Source organism: Pleurodeles waltl, chromosome 2_1, assembly GCF_031143425.1.
Source record: "Pleurodeles waltl isolate 20211129_DDA chromosome 2_1, aPleWal1.hap1.20221129, whole genome shotgun sequence".
NCBI classification, from domain to species: Eukaryota; Metazoa; Chordata; class Amphibia; order Caudata; family Salamandridae; genus Pleurodeles; species Pleurodeles waltl.
In genome coordinates, this window is record NC_090438.1 from 40,029,417 (window position 1) to 40,046,538 (window position 17,122).

Here is a 17,122-nt window from a genome sequence, read left to right on the forward strand (position 1 = left end):
GGAGAAGGCTATTGACATCCTGAGAACATCTCTGTAGGGACTAGCATCAGAGGTGCAGCAGACCAATGCCTATCTGGATGGCATTCACGCTGCCATGTCTGGCCTACAGAGATCTTTTCAGGCTCTGGCCTCCTCTTTGACGGCAGCCATTGTCCCTGGTCATTCCGTCCCCCCTCCAACAACCTCAACCCCTTCCAGCACCCCACTCCCTTCACCGGTCCAAAGTACACATTCTGACACACAGGCACACACCTCAACACACAAGAAGCACACTTCAAAACACAAGCACCACACCTCCCACCACAAGCATACACACAGCCAACATACACAGGCACACACACCAACATCCACTGGCCCACCCCATCTTGTCCCTAAACATGCCCACCTCCTTGCCCTGTCCACTCCTCCCATGTCACAGCCCGCCCCTGTCCGCCCTCCCCATTCCCATGCTACCTCCCCTGTGAGCAAGAGACCCCGTGTTGGCCCTGGAACATCTGCCACAACCCAGGCCAAGTCCGCTCCACCTGCTTCAAGGTCCAGATCCAAGCCCCCTCCACCTTCCAAACGTAAGGACAAGCCCCCCTCCCAGTCGTAAGTCCCCACCCCCACCACACCCTGCCCCTGTTCCCTGAGGTGCCTGGATGCCCCAATGTTGCCCCTATGAGGTGGAGTACCTTTGCACTTGTGGGAGTCAAGTTGGGGCCAATTTGGCCCATCGGACTGCGTAGTCTGGACTGGCCATTGGCCTTATGTTGCTCATTGAGCTGAATAAAAAATTATGTGTGGCCAGTGTTGTTTATGGCACACTCCTGATCCATGGTTCATTGTTTCTTTGGTTGGGGGTGTTGGGCACATGTGTGTACTTTGGGCAGGTTGGATTTGCCTTGTGTCGGGAAAGTATCTCTTGCTGTTGGGTGTATGGCTTGTTCTGTTGTGAAGGGTTGTGGGTGCATTGCGGGATGAGTGGAGTGGGTGAGTATGTATCTGCGCCCTTCCTTCCCTTGTTTAGTAGGTTGCGGTACTTACCGTTGTCGTCTTCATCAGCGGTCTCGGTCGTGGAGGTATATGGCAAGGAGCAGGGCTGGCATGATCTGCAACTCTCTATCCATTTCTGCTTCGGTGTGTTGTGTGTGCCTCCGTTGTGTTTCCTTTTATTTGGTTTGTTTCCGCCTGGCTCTGTGTGGCAGTGGTTCCCGCCCCGGAACTGATGGCGGCCTAGTGCTTCATTATTTGATGGGCGGGTAGGGCCTTTCCGTCGGCCAGTGGGCTGCTCTGCCGTTGTTGTCGGCACTCCTCTGCTGGCGGTGAGTGGTTTTCAGCCTGCCTGTGCTTAAGCTGGTTCATAATTTGGTAGTCCAGACCACACGACTGTTGGCGGTTGTTACTGCCACCGCCACTGGTGCGGTGTTTACCGCTGTCTTCATAATGAGGGCCTATATCTATTTTGTGGGGTCTCCGTACGCAGAGATTCTCCCCTTTCTTTTTTAGGAGTTTGTTGTTTTTTATCCCAGCATTTTTTGTTACCATCAGGAGCTTGCTTGGAAAAATCTTTATTAGATTTCCCATTAAATTGTGGTTTAGTTGGTCTAGCCCCTAGACTATCTCGACCAATACTAGAATAGGTCTCTGCGATAATCTTTGGCAGCTCGCGTTCTTGATCCTCTTGAGGAACATCCCGGAGCCGCATGCGCACTGCTAGTGCGACCGCTTCCCCTTTAAGGTTACTTAAAATAATTGAGGAAACTGTGGCAAAGTTGCCCATTAATTGCATCCCCAAGTCAAGGGCCGGGGAAGCCCCGTATTCATCTTGAATTTGTTTCAACGCTTCTGGTAAGTTGCCAAGTGTCGGTGTACCATGTGCGGTAGTGTAGAGCGCGGCAAAAACACTGTGCCACATGTATTACAGTTATCTACTGTGGGGACCATCCCAAATGATGGCAAGCACATCATTAGAATTCTATGTTTATCCTGAAGTCCCGTATGGGGAAATACTGCTTCCAGAGCATTTCTTTTTTCTTCTCGTTTGGTGGGTACTTTACCCATGATTGAATGTACAGTCACAGGATTGATGGCTGGCGTCACTGCATGTGGTTGCGCTGGAGCAGCACGTGCTGGGTTTGTGTTCAATGTTTGCATTACAAATTGTACTAGACGTCTGTATATTGCCGTCAGCTCAGTATATAAGCGACGGACTTCAGCTACTGCTAAGTTTGCTACTGCAGGGTGAGGTGTATAAGTGGCCAATAAAGGCCAGGTAGGACCATCATTACTTAGGGGAGCTAACCTAACTGGTAAAATTGTGTGGGGTAGGGCACCGTCAAGCCAATTATCATGTTCTTGATAAGATAATGGTATTTCTAAATATGCGTATGCTCTGTATTGTCTAGGTACATTCGCAAGTGTATAGTGATGAAATGTGTTTGTGTTCCCATCAGCTGCTGGAAATGTGACCCAAGAATAGAAAAGTTCTGTTCTAGAAGCTGCATGGGCGCCCACCACAAATGTGACTGGACCCCCTTGGGCCTTTAAGCCATTTGCCAATAAACGTGCAGTCAGGGGTTGTCTCATATTGACTGCAATTGCTACCTGTTGTGGATTCACCATATTAGTTGGTAGTTTTGTTCAGAGACAAGGACACCAAATGGGGATTTTCCTTTTAGTGTTCAAGCTTAAACAACCTCCAGCATCAGATAGGTGTTCCCTATTTAGCTGAGGAGGAAATCCTCAATACCACGGACGTCTCTGTATATAGTACTGAGGTGTCTTTGTATATAGTGAGACAGACATACTAAGGAGGACCCGAAAATTAGAGCCTGACCAAAGGTTGGCAACGACATGTAGCATAGGCTCTCATTACTCTAATGAGACTACTGGCTTTTGAGCGGCAGAATCGCCCACGGTGTGGGAGACGAAGTCTAACCCACTGAGGGTGACGCCTGTCGCTCCAATCTGGGTTTTGCTCCAGCTAACTAGCAGTGCCTCATCTCCACCCAAGGGCACGGATGATTGGGCAGCCGAGCGCATGACACAATGGACTCCTCAGGGAAAACGTGATCACTCAGATCTCAACCGTTTCTCTCAGTTACATTAGTCTCACATACACAATGACAAACAGAGGCAGTATAGGTTTCAACAATGCTTTAATAAAGCGACTGCATCTTAGATAGCAAAGCATGGACTGCAATAACCAGGACGATACAGAATGACAAGATTAAAATTGTGACAAGGAGAGTAAAGCATAGAAACATATTGTCACTAGAATCAATAGACTAATTCCTACCTAGACTATAATAGAGCACAGCGTGTAAAGCTCTAATTCTGCCCTTCAGGTTCACCTGGGAAGACATCATCCCCCCTACCTGAGCAAAGGCCTGAAGTCTGCATAAGCAGCTGTAGCGAAGAATTTGGCAATCAGCATACAGTTGTGGTTCTCTGGCTGGAATCTCCCTCTAACATGTAAGGGACAGGGAAGTGTTTTTATAACACAACAGCTGATGTTCTGAGAAAATGTCCCTATGTATTTTCTATGAATGTCGGACTAAACTCTACACCACGTTCACCGGCAACCTATCTTACTGCAGCCTTGGAAAAAGCACAGAGTGAGCAAGAATGTCTTGTTTGAGAACAGCGTGCTGGCCTAGGCAAAAACAGCTAGAGAGAGAGGAATAAAACAAGCCCACAAAAGTGGCTATTGTAACAATAATAAAGCTAAGCCAAATAAAATATATCTAGGTTAAAGTGCATAGCAGCAGGACTAGCATGCTAAAATAACGTGCATGGAGCAATGACTAAAATGGCTACACAACACTGCTTTATGTTCCTCTTGTCCCTCTTTCCCTGTGCAGGCCTCTCTTAGGTGACAATGAAGGAGGAGGAGTTTTGGGTTCGATTAAACAGAAAAGGTGACAGCAGAATGCCTGTTTTATGGTCTAGTTCAGCCAGATATGACGTAAGCCGTAGGTAGCACAAAGTACACTGGATGTTATGAGGTAGCTTCTTGCATATTCTGCCCATCTCCAAACATTTATTGTGATAAACTCCATGCAGCAGAAATGCAATGGGCCTGGGTATTCAGAGATTGGCAATAACCAAAGCCTTCAAACAACTTAAAACAAGCATTGGCAGAACCAATAGGTCTGGCGCATTGGCTGTCAGCCTTTTGGCTTTGTCAATGCATACTTTATTTTATGATAGCTTTGGCTAAACTTATTGTCGAGGAAGCTGCCAAACCCTCATCAATCTTAAGAAAAAAAAATGTTGGTAAAATGCAAAATTATTTTTTGTACCTCAAAAAGCACACATTGACATAGTAGTCCCTGGCACTGAAGGGGACTGTTTTGTGTGCGGATGCGCTTCTTGTTAAGGGGCAGTATGAAGTCACTCAGTGTCGCTAGCCAATGGCTAAGTGGGCTGACCCACTGCCCCATGCTTTATTCTGTAGTGGGAGAAAAAAACAATGTGAAGCCCACAATAACAGGCCACTGGATGCAGACGACTGGTTGGAAGCCCCTGTAAGTAGGTGTTTTATACATACAATTTTAGTATAATCAAAAGGTCTTGGATAGTGCCAGACTTAAAAAGCAGATGTCACAACCTACGTCTGCGCATATAAGTGAATTGTCTCCAAGAGCAGAGCTGTTAATTGTCACTATTATAATTAGTATGCCAAAAAGGCACAAGATAGAGGTCAGGGAATAAATGTATTGTATTGTAATACCTATATAGCGCTCAAAGCCTATGTGTGAATCTAGCACTTACCCAGGCCAGTAGCTCATTACACATGTAGACTGTGTGGTTGGAAGGGCATTCTCCTTGTTTTAATCCTATGTGGAAAGAGTTTCAGTGTGATGCATGGCTGTGTTAGAGGACACAGAGCTTAATCATTGGGTGTGAGCAAAGAGACTGGATCTGTGGGGTCCGAGTGGAGTCAGGGAGAGTGAAGACCTTTGATTTCATCAATATGTATGTTTGTTTTACTAGGAGAGCTTGGGCCCTATATGAACCACAGTGGAAAACCTCGACAAATGCCCCACAGACAGAGTAGCAGCTGATAATTTTAGGAAGGAGGGAGCGGACAGGACACACACATATACACTCACTCACACCCAGGCATTCACACATGCTTGCACACACATGCATTCATTCACAGCACTCATTTCCAAATATTCAAACATACATGCACTCACCAAACATTAAGTTTAGAAAAATCACACTTCCATGAAGGTCTGCCTCGGAGGTCCCAGGATGGTTAGCACTGCTGCCTTCCCTCATTGGTTGACCTTAGGCCAGCCAATGAGGGATGTCAGCAGTCCCAACTCTCTTCACCGAGTGGGATGGGGTCAGTGATCAGGCTGACCCCACCCCACTTTGTGACAAGGTGTCACTGATTGACACTCGGCCCTGGGCGCTTCAGGGCTTAAAACTGAAGCACCCAGGTCCAAGGCAATGAGTGATGCTCCCCCTCGTCCCGAGGGGGAGAGCCTCGGGGACCTTTTCTTTTAGCCTAGGAGCTGAGGAGGTCACGCCCACAGAGCTGTGACATCCTCAGCCCAGCAAAGTTCAGCGAAGGCAGCCAGGAGCCTGCGCATTTAGTGCAGGTCTAGCTCCTGGCTGCCTGACTTGAAAATGAAGAGAATCTATCAGGCTGGCCTTTGCTTGGGGCGAAAGATGAGGGACGTGGCCTCTCAGCCCCTATGGACGGGCCTCGGCTGCACAGATAAAGTCCGGCCTGCTCTGTACTTCTATTCACCATCCTGTGAACTGCACTGACCTGTAGGCAGAGGCTTCAAGCTCCACACACGTGGTATTTCCATACATGTCCACTGGCTGGCAGTCTTGTCGCTTCTAATGGAGCTTTACTCATAGACTATGCTGAAGGTAAGTTTTTTTTCATGCACAAAGGCTCGATACAAAAACAAAAAAACTGACTATTTAGGGGTTCCTCCCTTCAATAACTCATTGTGCCTCACTGTGCCATTTATAAAATGCGACTTCATTGAGATGGACGATAACAATGTCAGCGAAGGCTGCTCACCCACAGCTGCTGCCTCTTGTTACACAGGGGTGAAATCCCTCCATAGAGTGGCACCGGATGAGTGCTCAGGTAATTTCACAGTACTCCACATAATCTACATCACTCCAACTAAATGTGCCTGTTCAGTTGTGAAGCTTTAACAGAGAAGCGCTTTCAAAATTCCAGGCATGGAAGTCAGGACCGCTAGATGGCGCCAAGTAACAAGGAAACGCGTAAGTTACACAGTAGTTATTTAGGGAATGCTGCAAATGGTGAAATGCTATTCTAGCTGTTGTTCCAGTTTAAAAGTCACACAGTACACTATTTTCACTGTATAGTGCTTCCTGCCCCATTGCAGGATGGGTAGCTCGCTACCCGTGGGGGGAGCCTGGCTCGCAGGGTATTGGGTGTGAGAAGCGTCCTGGGGCCACGTGTGCGTAGCGCCTAGAAGTGCGCTGGAGGAGATGTAACTGCTTGGATGCGCGCAGGTTGTTACCTTAACTTTACTGTGCAGGCCCTCGTTGATATGTTGTTGATTGTTGGTGGTTTTCGAGCCCCTTCCATGCTGAAACAGCAATCAGGGCACTCAGTCTGTGAATATCCTGGGCCTGAGAGGAGAGAGGGCAGGGAGGTTAGAGGTCACCCTGGGCGCTCTGCGTGCATCCAGCACGAGTGATGCTCTGAGGTCTCCAGCGTTGAGCGCGGTGGGGATGATGCCCTGAACATATGGACTATATTGAAGCCCCCAGGATGCCAGCTGCATATACCAGGGCTCTTCATGCACTGGGTGCCCGCTCCCTGTGGCACAGGGCACCTTGCTTTAGGTGGGGCCTCCTTGAGGTCCAGCTGTGGTGGACATTGGGCCATCACCGCCCTCCAGCCTGCACTGATGACAGCCAGCTGAGGTGGAGTCGATTTGTGGCCCCCATGACTCTAGGCGCTCCTCTCTACAGCGCTATATTCTAATCTCGAGTGTACTTCGGCTTTGGAGTCAAGGAGCCGACATTTCTGCACTTTACTTTTGAAAGAGCCAGTTTTTTTACTCCCCCTCTGAGCCCGAGATGGTTTCTTTATTTTATATGTTGCCTGGTAAAGAGCTCCAAAGTTGTGTTCCTGTGCTAAGAAACCTGCAGCGTTCAATGTTTTTCTTGAAGGAAGGAAAGATGAGTTGAGGGCTAAACCTGAGTGTACATCAGGGCTTAATTTGAGCCGGTGATTGCCGGTGGGGCCACCGGCACTCATTTTTAGGCCCAGCACTTATTTTTTCTTATCAGGCCTTTCTCAATAGCGAGAGGGGGGAAACACACAAAGCACAAAGGGGAAAGGTGGAGGAAGGGAAGGCAAGAAACACAGAGGGAGAAACCAAGAGCCTGCACGAGTGAGATAACGGGGTCTGGTGGCGGAAAAAGCATGCATGAGGTGAATTGAAGACTGCGCAGCATTTGGGCACCGGCACTTATTGTTTACAAATTAAGCACTGAGATACTGTCCTATTCTGAGAAGATGGTTGGAATTTCACTTGTATGCATCGCAAGCCTTTCGTTTGGATGGCTCTAAGGAGTAGTGCCTAGCTATGGGTGGCTAGTATAGCGCTTGAAGCGGCGGTATCAAGTGCTCCCAGGGGTGAAGGATGAATAGCAGGCTTGGTGACCTGCTTCAGATATTTTTCAATTTTCAAAGTAGAGAGCAGGGAGCTTCCATATAAACTATTTGCATTATCTGCAGATGATAGTGCGAGGATAAGACTGGCCCCACTTTGCTAAATTGTTGGTTCCTGCAGTACATGTCGAAAATGGATATTGTGGAGCCGCAGGACCATACGGTGGTCTCAGCAGGAATGCGATGACAAAAATATAGATTTGACCTTGTGAGAGTTTGGAGATGAAATAAGAGATGCTATGCTACAGAGCTGGTTGTAACAGGACCAGGTTCCACATTTAACAGCCCTGAAGAAGTCCCTGGACAGGACGAAACGCATTGGCTACAGTGAACGTGCTGAATTATTTAAAAAAAAAAGAAAAATGCAAATAAAGGAAATTTTTAAAAAACAGAGTCTTCGATTCATGTGTTTGGATTAATTTGGACTTGCTTGATCGGCTGATATTTGGAAATGCTCTTTTATCTGGGAATTACTATATGGTGTTGGGCCCTTTCTATTGGGCTCTAATATCTGATGGTGTCACAGGGAAGGGAAGATATGTGTCATATGTCATATGTGTCATAGCTTCTCTATAATTATATTAGCACGTGGCGTCACAGATAGGTATGAGTCCATCAGTGAAGGAGGCCCTCGTTCTTTGGGCAAAATCATTGTAGATTAGTAGTAGTTCTATTGCCCAAATGTCATGATCTCACTTCTTGCAGGGTTGATAGTTATTCATAATCACCTCATCAATGGTGCAAAGGCACTTGTGGTGTTTAGACAGCTCTATACTCTTAGGGTTTTCAATTTGTTTAGGGTTTTCCAGATTTATGATCTCCTGCTTGTCAAATGTGTAACAATCGTGTATAGTGCTGCAGGGGTAATTCCAAAGCAACACTGTCAGCAAAGGAACACTGTCAGCAAAGCACCACTGTGAGCAAAGGAACACTGTCAGCAAAGGAACACTGTCAGCAAAGCAACACTGTCAGCAAAGGAACACTGTCAGCAAAGCAACACTGTCAGCAAAGGAACACTGTCAGCAAAGCAACACTGTGAGCAAAGGAACACTGTCAGCAAAGGAACACTGTCAGCAAAGCAACACTGTGAGCAAAGGAACACTGTCAGCAAAGCAACACTGTTAGCAAAGGAACACTGTGACCAAAGGAACACTGAGAGCAAAGGAACACTGTGAGCAAAGCAACGCTGTGAGCAAAGCAACGCTGTCAGCAAAGGAACACTGTCAGCAAAGCAACACTGTCAGCAAAGGAACACCGTCAGCAAAGCAACACTGTGAGCAAAGGAACACTGTCAGCAAAGGAACACTGTCAGCAAAGCAACACTGTCAGCAAAAGAACACTGTCAGCAAAGCAACACTGTCAGCAAAGGAACACTGTCAGCAAAGCAACAACACTGTCAGCAAAGGAACACTGTCAGCAAAGCAACACTGTCAGCAAAGCAACACTGTGAGCAAAGGAACACTGTCAGCAAAGCAACACTGTCAGTAAAGCAACACTGTGAGCAAAGCAACACTGTCAGCAAAGCAACACTGTGAGCAAAGCAACACTGTCAGTAAAGCAACACTGTCAGCAAAGCAACACTGTCAGCAAAGCAACACTGTGAGCAAAGCAACACTGTCAGCAAAGCAACACTGTGAGCAAAGGAACACTGTCAGCAAAGCAACACTGTGAGCAAAGGAACACTGTCAGCAAAGCAACACTGTCAGTAAAGCAACACTGTCAGCAAAGCAACACTATGAGTTAAGGAACACTGTCAGCAAAGCAACACTGTCAGCAAGGAAACACTGTCAGCAAAGCAACACTGTCAGCAAGTCCTGATCTTGCTGTGCTCATGGTGCTGGCACAGTTTTGTGGTTTATTAGACAGAAAGTCAACTTGAGGTCTGGCTAGGCACCCACCTATCTGGCAGAGCTTTGGTTACTTGCCGTATAGAAGTAAATATACTGCGGGCTTCAGTATGTCTCATCTCATGCTATTGGCTGTTTGGTGTATGATTCCGCCTCCTAGGGAGTGCTTCCATTGCAATACATGGGTGCAGGAAATGAAGCAGGTGGCAGGGATTATTTGATGAATGAAAAGGTGCATCCCAAAAAGGAGTCTTTTACAATTTAAAATAACACGTTGTGCGTGCCATACTAACGACATATCAGCAAGAAAAGTTTGTAAAGAATGATACTTTTCTGTTGCTATTCTTAAAGAAAATCATTTGTACACAAAAATCACTACATCAAAAATACAAAACAGGAAAAAATAGGGCCTGACAAGTCCTAAATAGCGTTAGGACACTTTCCTCCACCTTATTATAAGTAAGAAGAAAATGATGCATTTAAGGATGAAAGATGCCTGTAAGAGAGTTGAGCTATTGTCTTGTTTGACTGTCCTATGCTTCGCGAATGCACATTTATGGCCTCTAAGAAATGTTCCCATATGCAAAATATTTACCCATTTTAAACTGTTGGAGTATGGCATGTTTTCCATCCTTTGTTGATATTTTTTGACATTTTTGTACTGCATTTGTTTTCTGCTATTTTGTGTCTCTTCTACTTTGTTTATTTTCATCACTAGGGTGCGATCTTCATCCAAAAATGGCCACCCCTTTAAGGACCTGTTTGAAGACTATTGTTTGTAAGGGCTGAGCTTTCGTGAGCGTGCACTAGTGCAAGCGTCTCTACGCAAGATAGTGTGGTTAACAAAAAAAGCGCTCGCGGCCCTCCCGTTGCTCACCATTTGTTGCCGTCCATGGCACCGTCACTCCAGTTTCCATTCTTCTGTCTGGAGCAGCGACCAAGCATTGATTGATTCAATTTAATCAGTGCCTGTCCGCTACTCCCGACGTGATTGAGGTACTATTTTGTTCTTTTTAATTTCTAGTGCCCCGCAAACAGAAGACGTGTGACTGGCAAAAACGTGCCAAGCAGGACAAACAAAATTACAAAGTTTTATTTTCTGTAGTTAACCTTTTTATTTTGCCAAGCCTTATTTTCTTACTTTGCACTCAAGTTTTGTTTTTGCTTGTGGGCACTGTTCTCAAATGATGACGATTATTTTGTTCTAAATATTGCAAAGCAACATTATTTCTTTCTTATATGTGATTTCCAAAACGGTTTTAATGCAGTCATCACAATCCACCTCAGTCCAATCAATGTCAATCCACCTCACCTCACCTCACATCAGTCCACCCCACTCAATCCAATCCACCCCTGACCAATCCAATCCACCCCACTCCAACCCATACCAATCACCTTAATCCAATCCACTCCAATTCTCCCAGCCCACCGCACTCCAATCAAAACAATCTGCACTTCTCTAAAACAACCTGACCCACTCCAAAATAATGTGCCCCACTCCAATGTGTCCCACTCCAATCCAAACCAATCTGCCCGCTCCAATCCAAAACGATCTGCCCCACTGCAATCCAAAACAATCTCCCCCACTCCAATTCAAAACAATCTGCCCCACTTCAATCCAAAATAATCTTCCCCACTCCAATTCAATTGACTTCGCTCCAGTCTGCCCCACTTAAGTCTGCCCCACTCCAATCAAACCAATTGGCCCCCACCCAATGTGTCCCAATCAAATCAGTCCCACTCCAAACCAAAACAATATGGCTCACTCCAATCTGCCCCACTCCAACTCAAAACAAACGACTCCACTCCAGTCTGCCCCACTCCAGTCTGCTCCACTCCAATCCCAAAAAAGTGGCCCTACTCCAATCTGCCCCACTCCAATCAAAAACAATCTGTCCCTCTCCAATCCAAAACAGTCTGCCCCACTCCAATCTGTCACACTCCAATACAAAACAATCTGCCCCACTCCAGTCCAAATCAACCAGCCCCCTCTAGTCTGCCCCACTCCAATTTGGTGGATGGGATATGCGTTACCGTTGTGACGGAGTAACCCGCCCGCCAATTTCCAAATAAGGCCCTCTGTCTATATGGATGGCTCCTTTTTCCTACAGGTTGTAGGGCCACACAGTTATGCACAGCTAGGCACCATCGCCCAACAACAGGACAACTGGGTCTCTTTTTCTAACCAGTGGCAGGATTTGTAGAGCAGCGCAGGTACCTATACCCTCCTGACGGCAACATGGCACTGGGACTGGCGAGTGCCTCTGCTGGTTAGTATCAGCTTGCCACATTAAGACACCACGATGGAGCTTGGTCAGTTCAAAGAACTCCTCCAATGACTTGCCGCCTGGTGCTTTACTGTTCTTGCTTCAATAAACATCAGCCATAATAAAGAAACAAACTTCAGTTCCCATGAGTCCTGGGAAATGTACTCAAAACACAATAACTGGAGAGAAGGGGAACATAAGCGAACAGTCATAATACCCCTATTCATAACAACAAACACCAAAATATGAGTGCTCTAGGGAAGTCATCTTCCCTCATTTATCATAAAGGACGCCTCTCGACTGGGCTTCATGGGCTCACTAGACCACACTAGGGTCATTCACTGTCACGGAGTAGAAGTCTCACACACTTCACCGTGTCATGCTTCATCCTTGACTTCTACTCCCCTCTTCGGAAGGATCAATGTCATCGGGAAGGACTTGACCATCTAGCTCCTTTTGAGCAGAAGAGAGTTCTTGATAAACGATAACTGGATAAAAAGACCGCGATCCATATTTGTAAAAATACCTGGGGGCATATTTATACTCCGTTTGCGCCAAATTTGCGTCGTTTTTTTCGATGCAAATTCGACGCAAAACTAACTCCATATTTATACTTTGGCGTTAGACGCGTCTAGCGCCAAAGTTCCTGGAATTAGCGTCATTTTTTTGCGTGAACACCTTCCTTGCGTTAATGATATGCAAGGTAGGCGTTCCCGTCTTAAAAAATGACTCCGATGCTATTGCGTCGGATTTATACTCCCGGGCAAAAATGACGCCCGGGAGTGGGCGGGTCTAAAAAACCCGCATTTGCGCCGGATTTTAGCGCCTGGGTCAGGGCAGGCGTTAAGGGACCTGTGGGCTCAGAATGAGCCCAGAGGTGCCCTCCCCTGCCCCCAGGGACACCCCCTGCCACCCTTGCCCACCCCAGGAGGACACCCAAGGATGGAGGGACCCACCCCAGGGACATTAAGGTAAGTCCAGGTAAGTATTTAAAAAAAAAAAATTGTGGCATAGGGGGGCCTGATTTGTGCCCCCCTACATGCCACTATGCCCAATGACCATGCCCAGGGGACAGAAGTCCCCTGGGCATGGCCATTGGGCAAGGGGGCATGACTCCTGTCTTTGCTAAGACAGGAGTCATTTCAATGGGGGATGGGCGTCGTAAAAAAATGGCGCAAATCGGGTTAAGAATTTTTTTTGCCTCAGCCTGACTTGCCCCATTTTTAGACGCCCAAACGCCATTTTTCCCTACGCCGGCGCTGCCTGGTGTACGTGGTTTTTTTTCACGCACACCAGGCAGCGCCGGTCGGCTAACGCCATTCAATAAATACGGCGCCTGCATGGTGCTTCAGAATGGCGTTAGCCGGCGCTAATTTTTTTGGCGCAAAACTGCGTTAGCGCAGTTTTTCATCAAAAAGTATAAATATGGGCCCTTGTGTTCACCCCTAGTACTTCCTTTATTAAATGGGGAACGCAGTTATTGTTAAGAACATAAGGTGAAACCACGATTATAATGATTTGTGATACTCACTCAAGCCAACATGTTTCTGCCCATTCTTATAAGCCCTTTTGGGTCTCGGGCATTCATCAGGGCATCGGATCCCTGTTCATTATGCACATTTTTGTGCCAAACAGCTACCCTACAGAATAATGTGCAAGGAAACACCCAAAAACGTTCCTACCTTACTTTGGTATACATCTATGTTAGGCACCCTTAATTTGGGAATTTGTTAGGCACCCTTAATTTGTGAGTTTCTTGGGCACCCTTAATTTGGAAGCTTGTTAGGCACCCTTAATTTGGGAGTTTGTTAGGCGCCCTTAATTTGGGAGGTTTGTTAGGCACCCTTAATGTGGCAGCTTGTTAAGCACCCTTAATTTAGTTTCATGGTCCATGAGAGGGGCGACGCACTTTACAGTGACACCTGCTTCAAAAGGAGCGTCTGCTGCAAGTACCTGTGTGTTCCCCTCCTCAGGCCGACCTGGAAAACTTAACCAATAAGAGAATGGTTGTAGTAGACCAATCAGTGACAGGCAACCCACTAAGTAACAAATCGTATTTCCCAATGCCGTATTCCACACAGGTATTATTGGCTCACCTATGGTTTACATGATGATTGGTTAGCTATGTTATTCATTAATGTTATTATTTACTGGTCTACTGTACTTTGTTTACATTCTCCCTTCAGTACTAGATAGCCTCCCTCCCTGACTGGGATAAGTTGCCTTTTTCCTTTCTTGGTCAGTCCTGATCCCTCCATTGCTGTAGTTTTCTGCCCACCTCCAGAGCTCGGCCTCTGTAGCGTTTCTCCCATTGCCTGATACCTCGCGCCTGGCTGGGCCTCCTCGCCTTGTGTCGCCTCAGAGGCCTCTCAGTGCAGCCTCCTGCAGCTTCAGAGCTCATCACCTTCCCTTCCCTCTGGCTGGGCACCCACCCCCTGTGGGATGCTTTTCTGATCTTCTCATCAGGATTGATGTTTGACTGGATAGGCCTGTCCTTATTTCCTAGAAGCAACAACACACTTGTCCAGGGTGCACTGGTAAGATTTTTCATCTTCCCAGACTTCCTTTTCAGTTGGTTTCCAATTCATTATTTCAAGGCTGTGCTTCATTTATCATTTACCAAAGAATTTTACATACCATTCGCCTCAGGGCTTAGGGTTTGCATTGGTCCAGGGCTTAGCCTTCTCAATGTACAAGGCCACCTGATCAGTAGGGCATCCCATGCTATATACATGAAATCCTTAGGATGTCCAGGTTGGGGACGGCAGGTTAAGGGCACTAGTTGTTAGGCTCTAGAAAGGGACTAGGGCTGGAAACTTTTCCTCTGCACCTTCAAACCTCCAGGTGAGCAACTTCTCAGCCTTCCAGGAAATATCTACTACTGCCTCCTACAGGCCAAGCCTTCTATGTACCGACCATCATAGGCATCCACTGGTTGAAGGTAACTTCTACTGATCAGCAGGTGACTAACACACTCAACCCCTACCCAACTACTGGGCATTTAGCTAACATCATACATACATCAGTCACAAACTCAACCCAGGTGCAACGCACCTCGAATTCACAGGGGGGAAGCTCACCCCAGACCAGTATTTCAGCATTCTGAAACCAGCAGAACTCAGATCTACCAACTACCATCGCCACAGGACATGATTAGCCACCCACGGGTCGAAATGACCAAGACATCTCAAGGACTTGAAGAACTCACACCAACACTCACATTGCCCATCTCGCTTCACCCACACTGAGTCCAATCCCTCACACTAAACCACCCAACCTATCTATACACATCCCACTCAACTCAAACAACTGACACACAAAAAGTCACTTCCTGGGAGAAAATGACATATAACTGGAAGGCCCAAACATGCTCCCAGATAGTGCCTTACCCTCCCTTGCCCTATCCAGCCAATCGCGCAACCCAGCAGAACAGCACTTACTTAGACAAAAGGAATCCATGCCCACCACACAAAACTCTGAATTCTGTAGCCCGACAACCATTTCCTCCTCAAGCCACAGCCGGACTTCCACAACTAACCCCTCCCATATGCCCTAGGCCTTTGCTGCTCCTCCTGCCCCAAGCTACTCCTCGTCACAGCATCATCACTTCAAGAAGACCAAGACACAACAACTGCAGGGCTTGCTCTTCAAGGCAAGGCCCATGAACAAAAACTGGTCAACATATTTTCTCAGAAACCACCCCAGACCTCACCTTCCGCACATAAACATGGCTCAGGGAATGCTCAGCGCCCACATGCCATGAAGGAAACCTAGCAGTTATCCATAGAAAAGCATTAACCACAAATGAGTGAAAATCCTTGCTGGTGAGATGTTGTCCCTCTGCTAGTGTCGCCTGCTTCCACCTCTTAGCATATAGTCCACCACCCAGCAATGCACATTTTAAAGATGTCTTACTGGAGACTGCGACCAAGACCTTCTGTACCTATACATTCTGGGACAGTGGTTCTTAACCTCTTGACTTCTGTGGACCCCCACTGAATCATTACTGGAATCTGGGGACCCCCATGAGTCATTACTTGAAGCTGGGGACGCCCAGCCTAAGCAATTTTTATGATTTGAACTTAAAACCAATACAGAAAGAGGTATAAACCAAACAAAAGTTCATATATTGAAATGTTTGGATTTATTCACCATCAATTGCAGAAAAGGTTTTCACGTGTTTTATTTTGCTTCTTTACTTGTGTATACTTCATTAATTTTAATGTATCCATTTTAATATGATTTAATTTGGTAACCCAGACACGGACCACCTCAATAGGCCTCATAGAATCCAGGTGTCCTAGGACCACAGGTTAAGAACCAGTGTTCTAGGAGACCTCAACATCTGGAAGAATCTAACTGTAGACATCACATCCTACCTTGAAGTCTCCAACTTCCAATAAATAGTTTCTGCCCCTATTCACTCCTCCGGGCACACTCTGGACATCACACATCCAGTGTAGCGCCAGTTTCCTTGCGCCCCTTAGCGACCCCCTACTGCCACCATGTGTGTGCCATATTATATAGACGGCGCTGGCTAGCGGCAATATGTCAACATTTTTGACACTATTTATGTACTGTGCAGAATTAGCTCCAAAATGTTGGCGCTAATCTTGCAGAGTACATAGGAGCCCATTGGAAACAATGGTGTGCCCCTTTAACATCTGCCCTCTGCAGGCGTAAAAAATATCTGCTAAAAATGGCACAGTGGAATCTCTTAGATTCCACTGTGCATTCTTGCGGTCCCCCTAATGGGGGAGCCCCCCCTTAGCATACATTATTCCTGGTGCAGGCGTAATGTGGCACAAGGGTTTACAAAGTGGCGCAATGCGTGCATTGACCCACTTTGTAAATATGGCTCAGCGAATTTGGCCTCGTTGGGCCACAGTAGGATCATAAAAAATGACGCTAACGTGGCTCAAGGAGTCTAGGCTATCTTAGGTCTGAGCCTGCGTTTTAACACTTCTAGGTGCCACCCTTCATAAATATTCATAATGTACGAAAATAAATAAACGTGGGCTGCAGTATGTCACAGGTTCTTGTTTCTCGCGGCTGTAAGGCACCTGTTCGATAAAACAGACATTTCTTGATGAGCCAGTGCAGGCAGCCTGAAGCACACAGTGACCGACTCGGCCTGCTACATGGCGACCAGGAATCGAGCACAGCGCCCACCTCAGGCAGGAATGGGCTCTTGGCGCGAGCGTGTTGTTAGGAATGCCATTGCTGCGTTAGGGTGACCAGCTTCTGATGTGCAACAGATTCTTGTCTGGTTCCAAAGGGGCGCTGCCAAGCCTTCATGAAGGCGTTTGTTGGCTGTCATTGTAAAGTAACTGAAA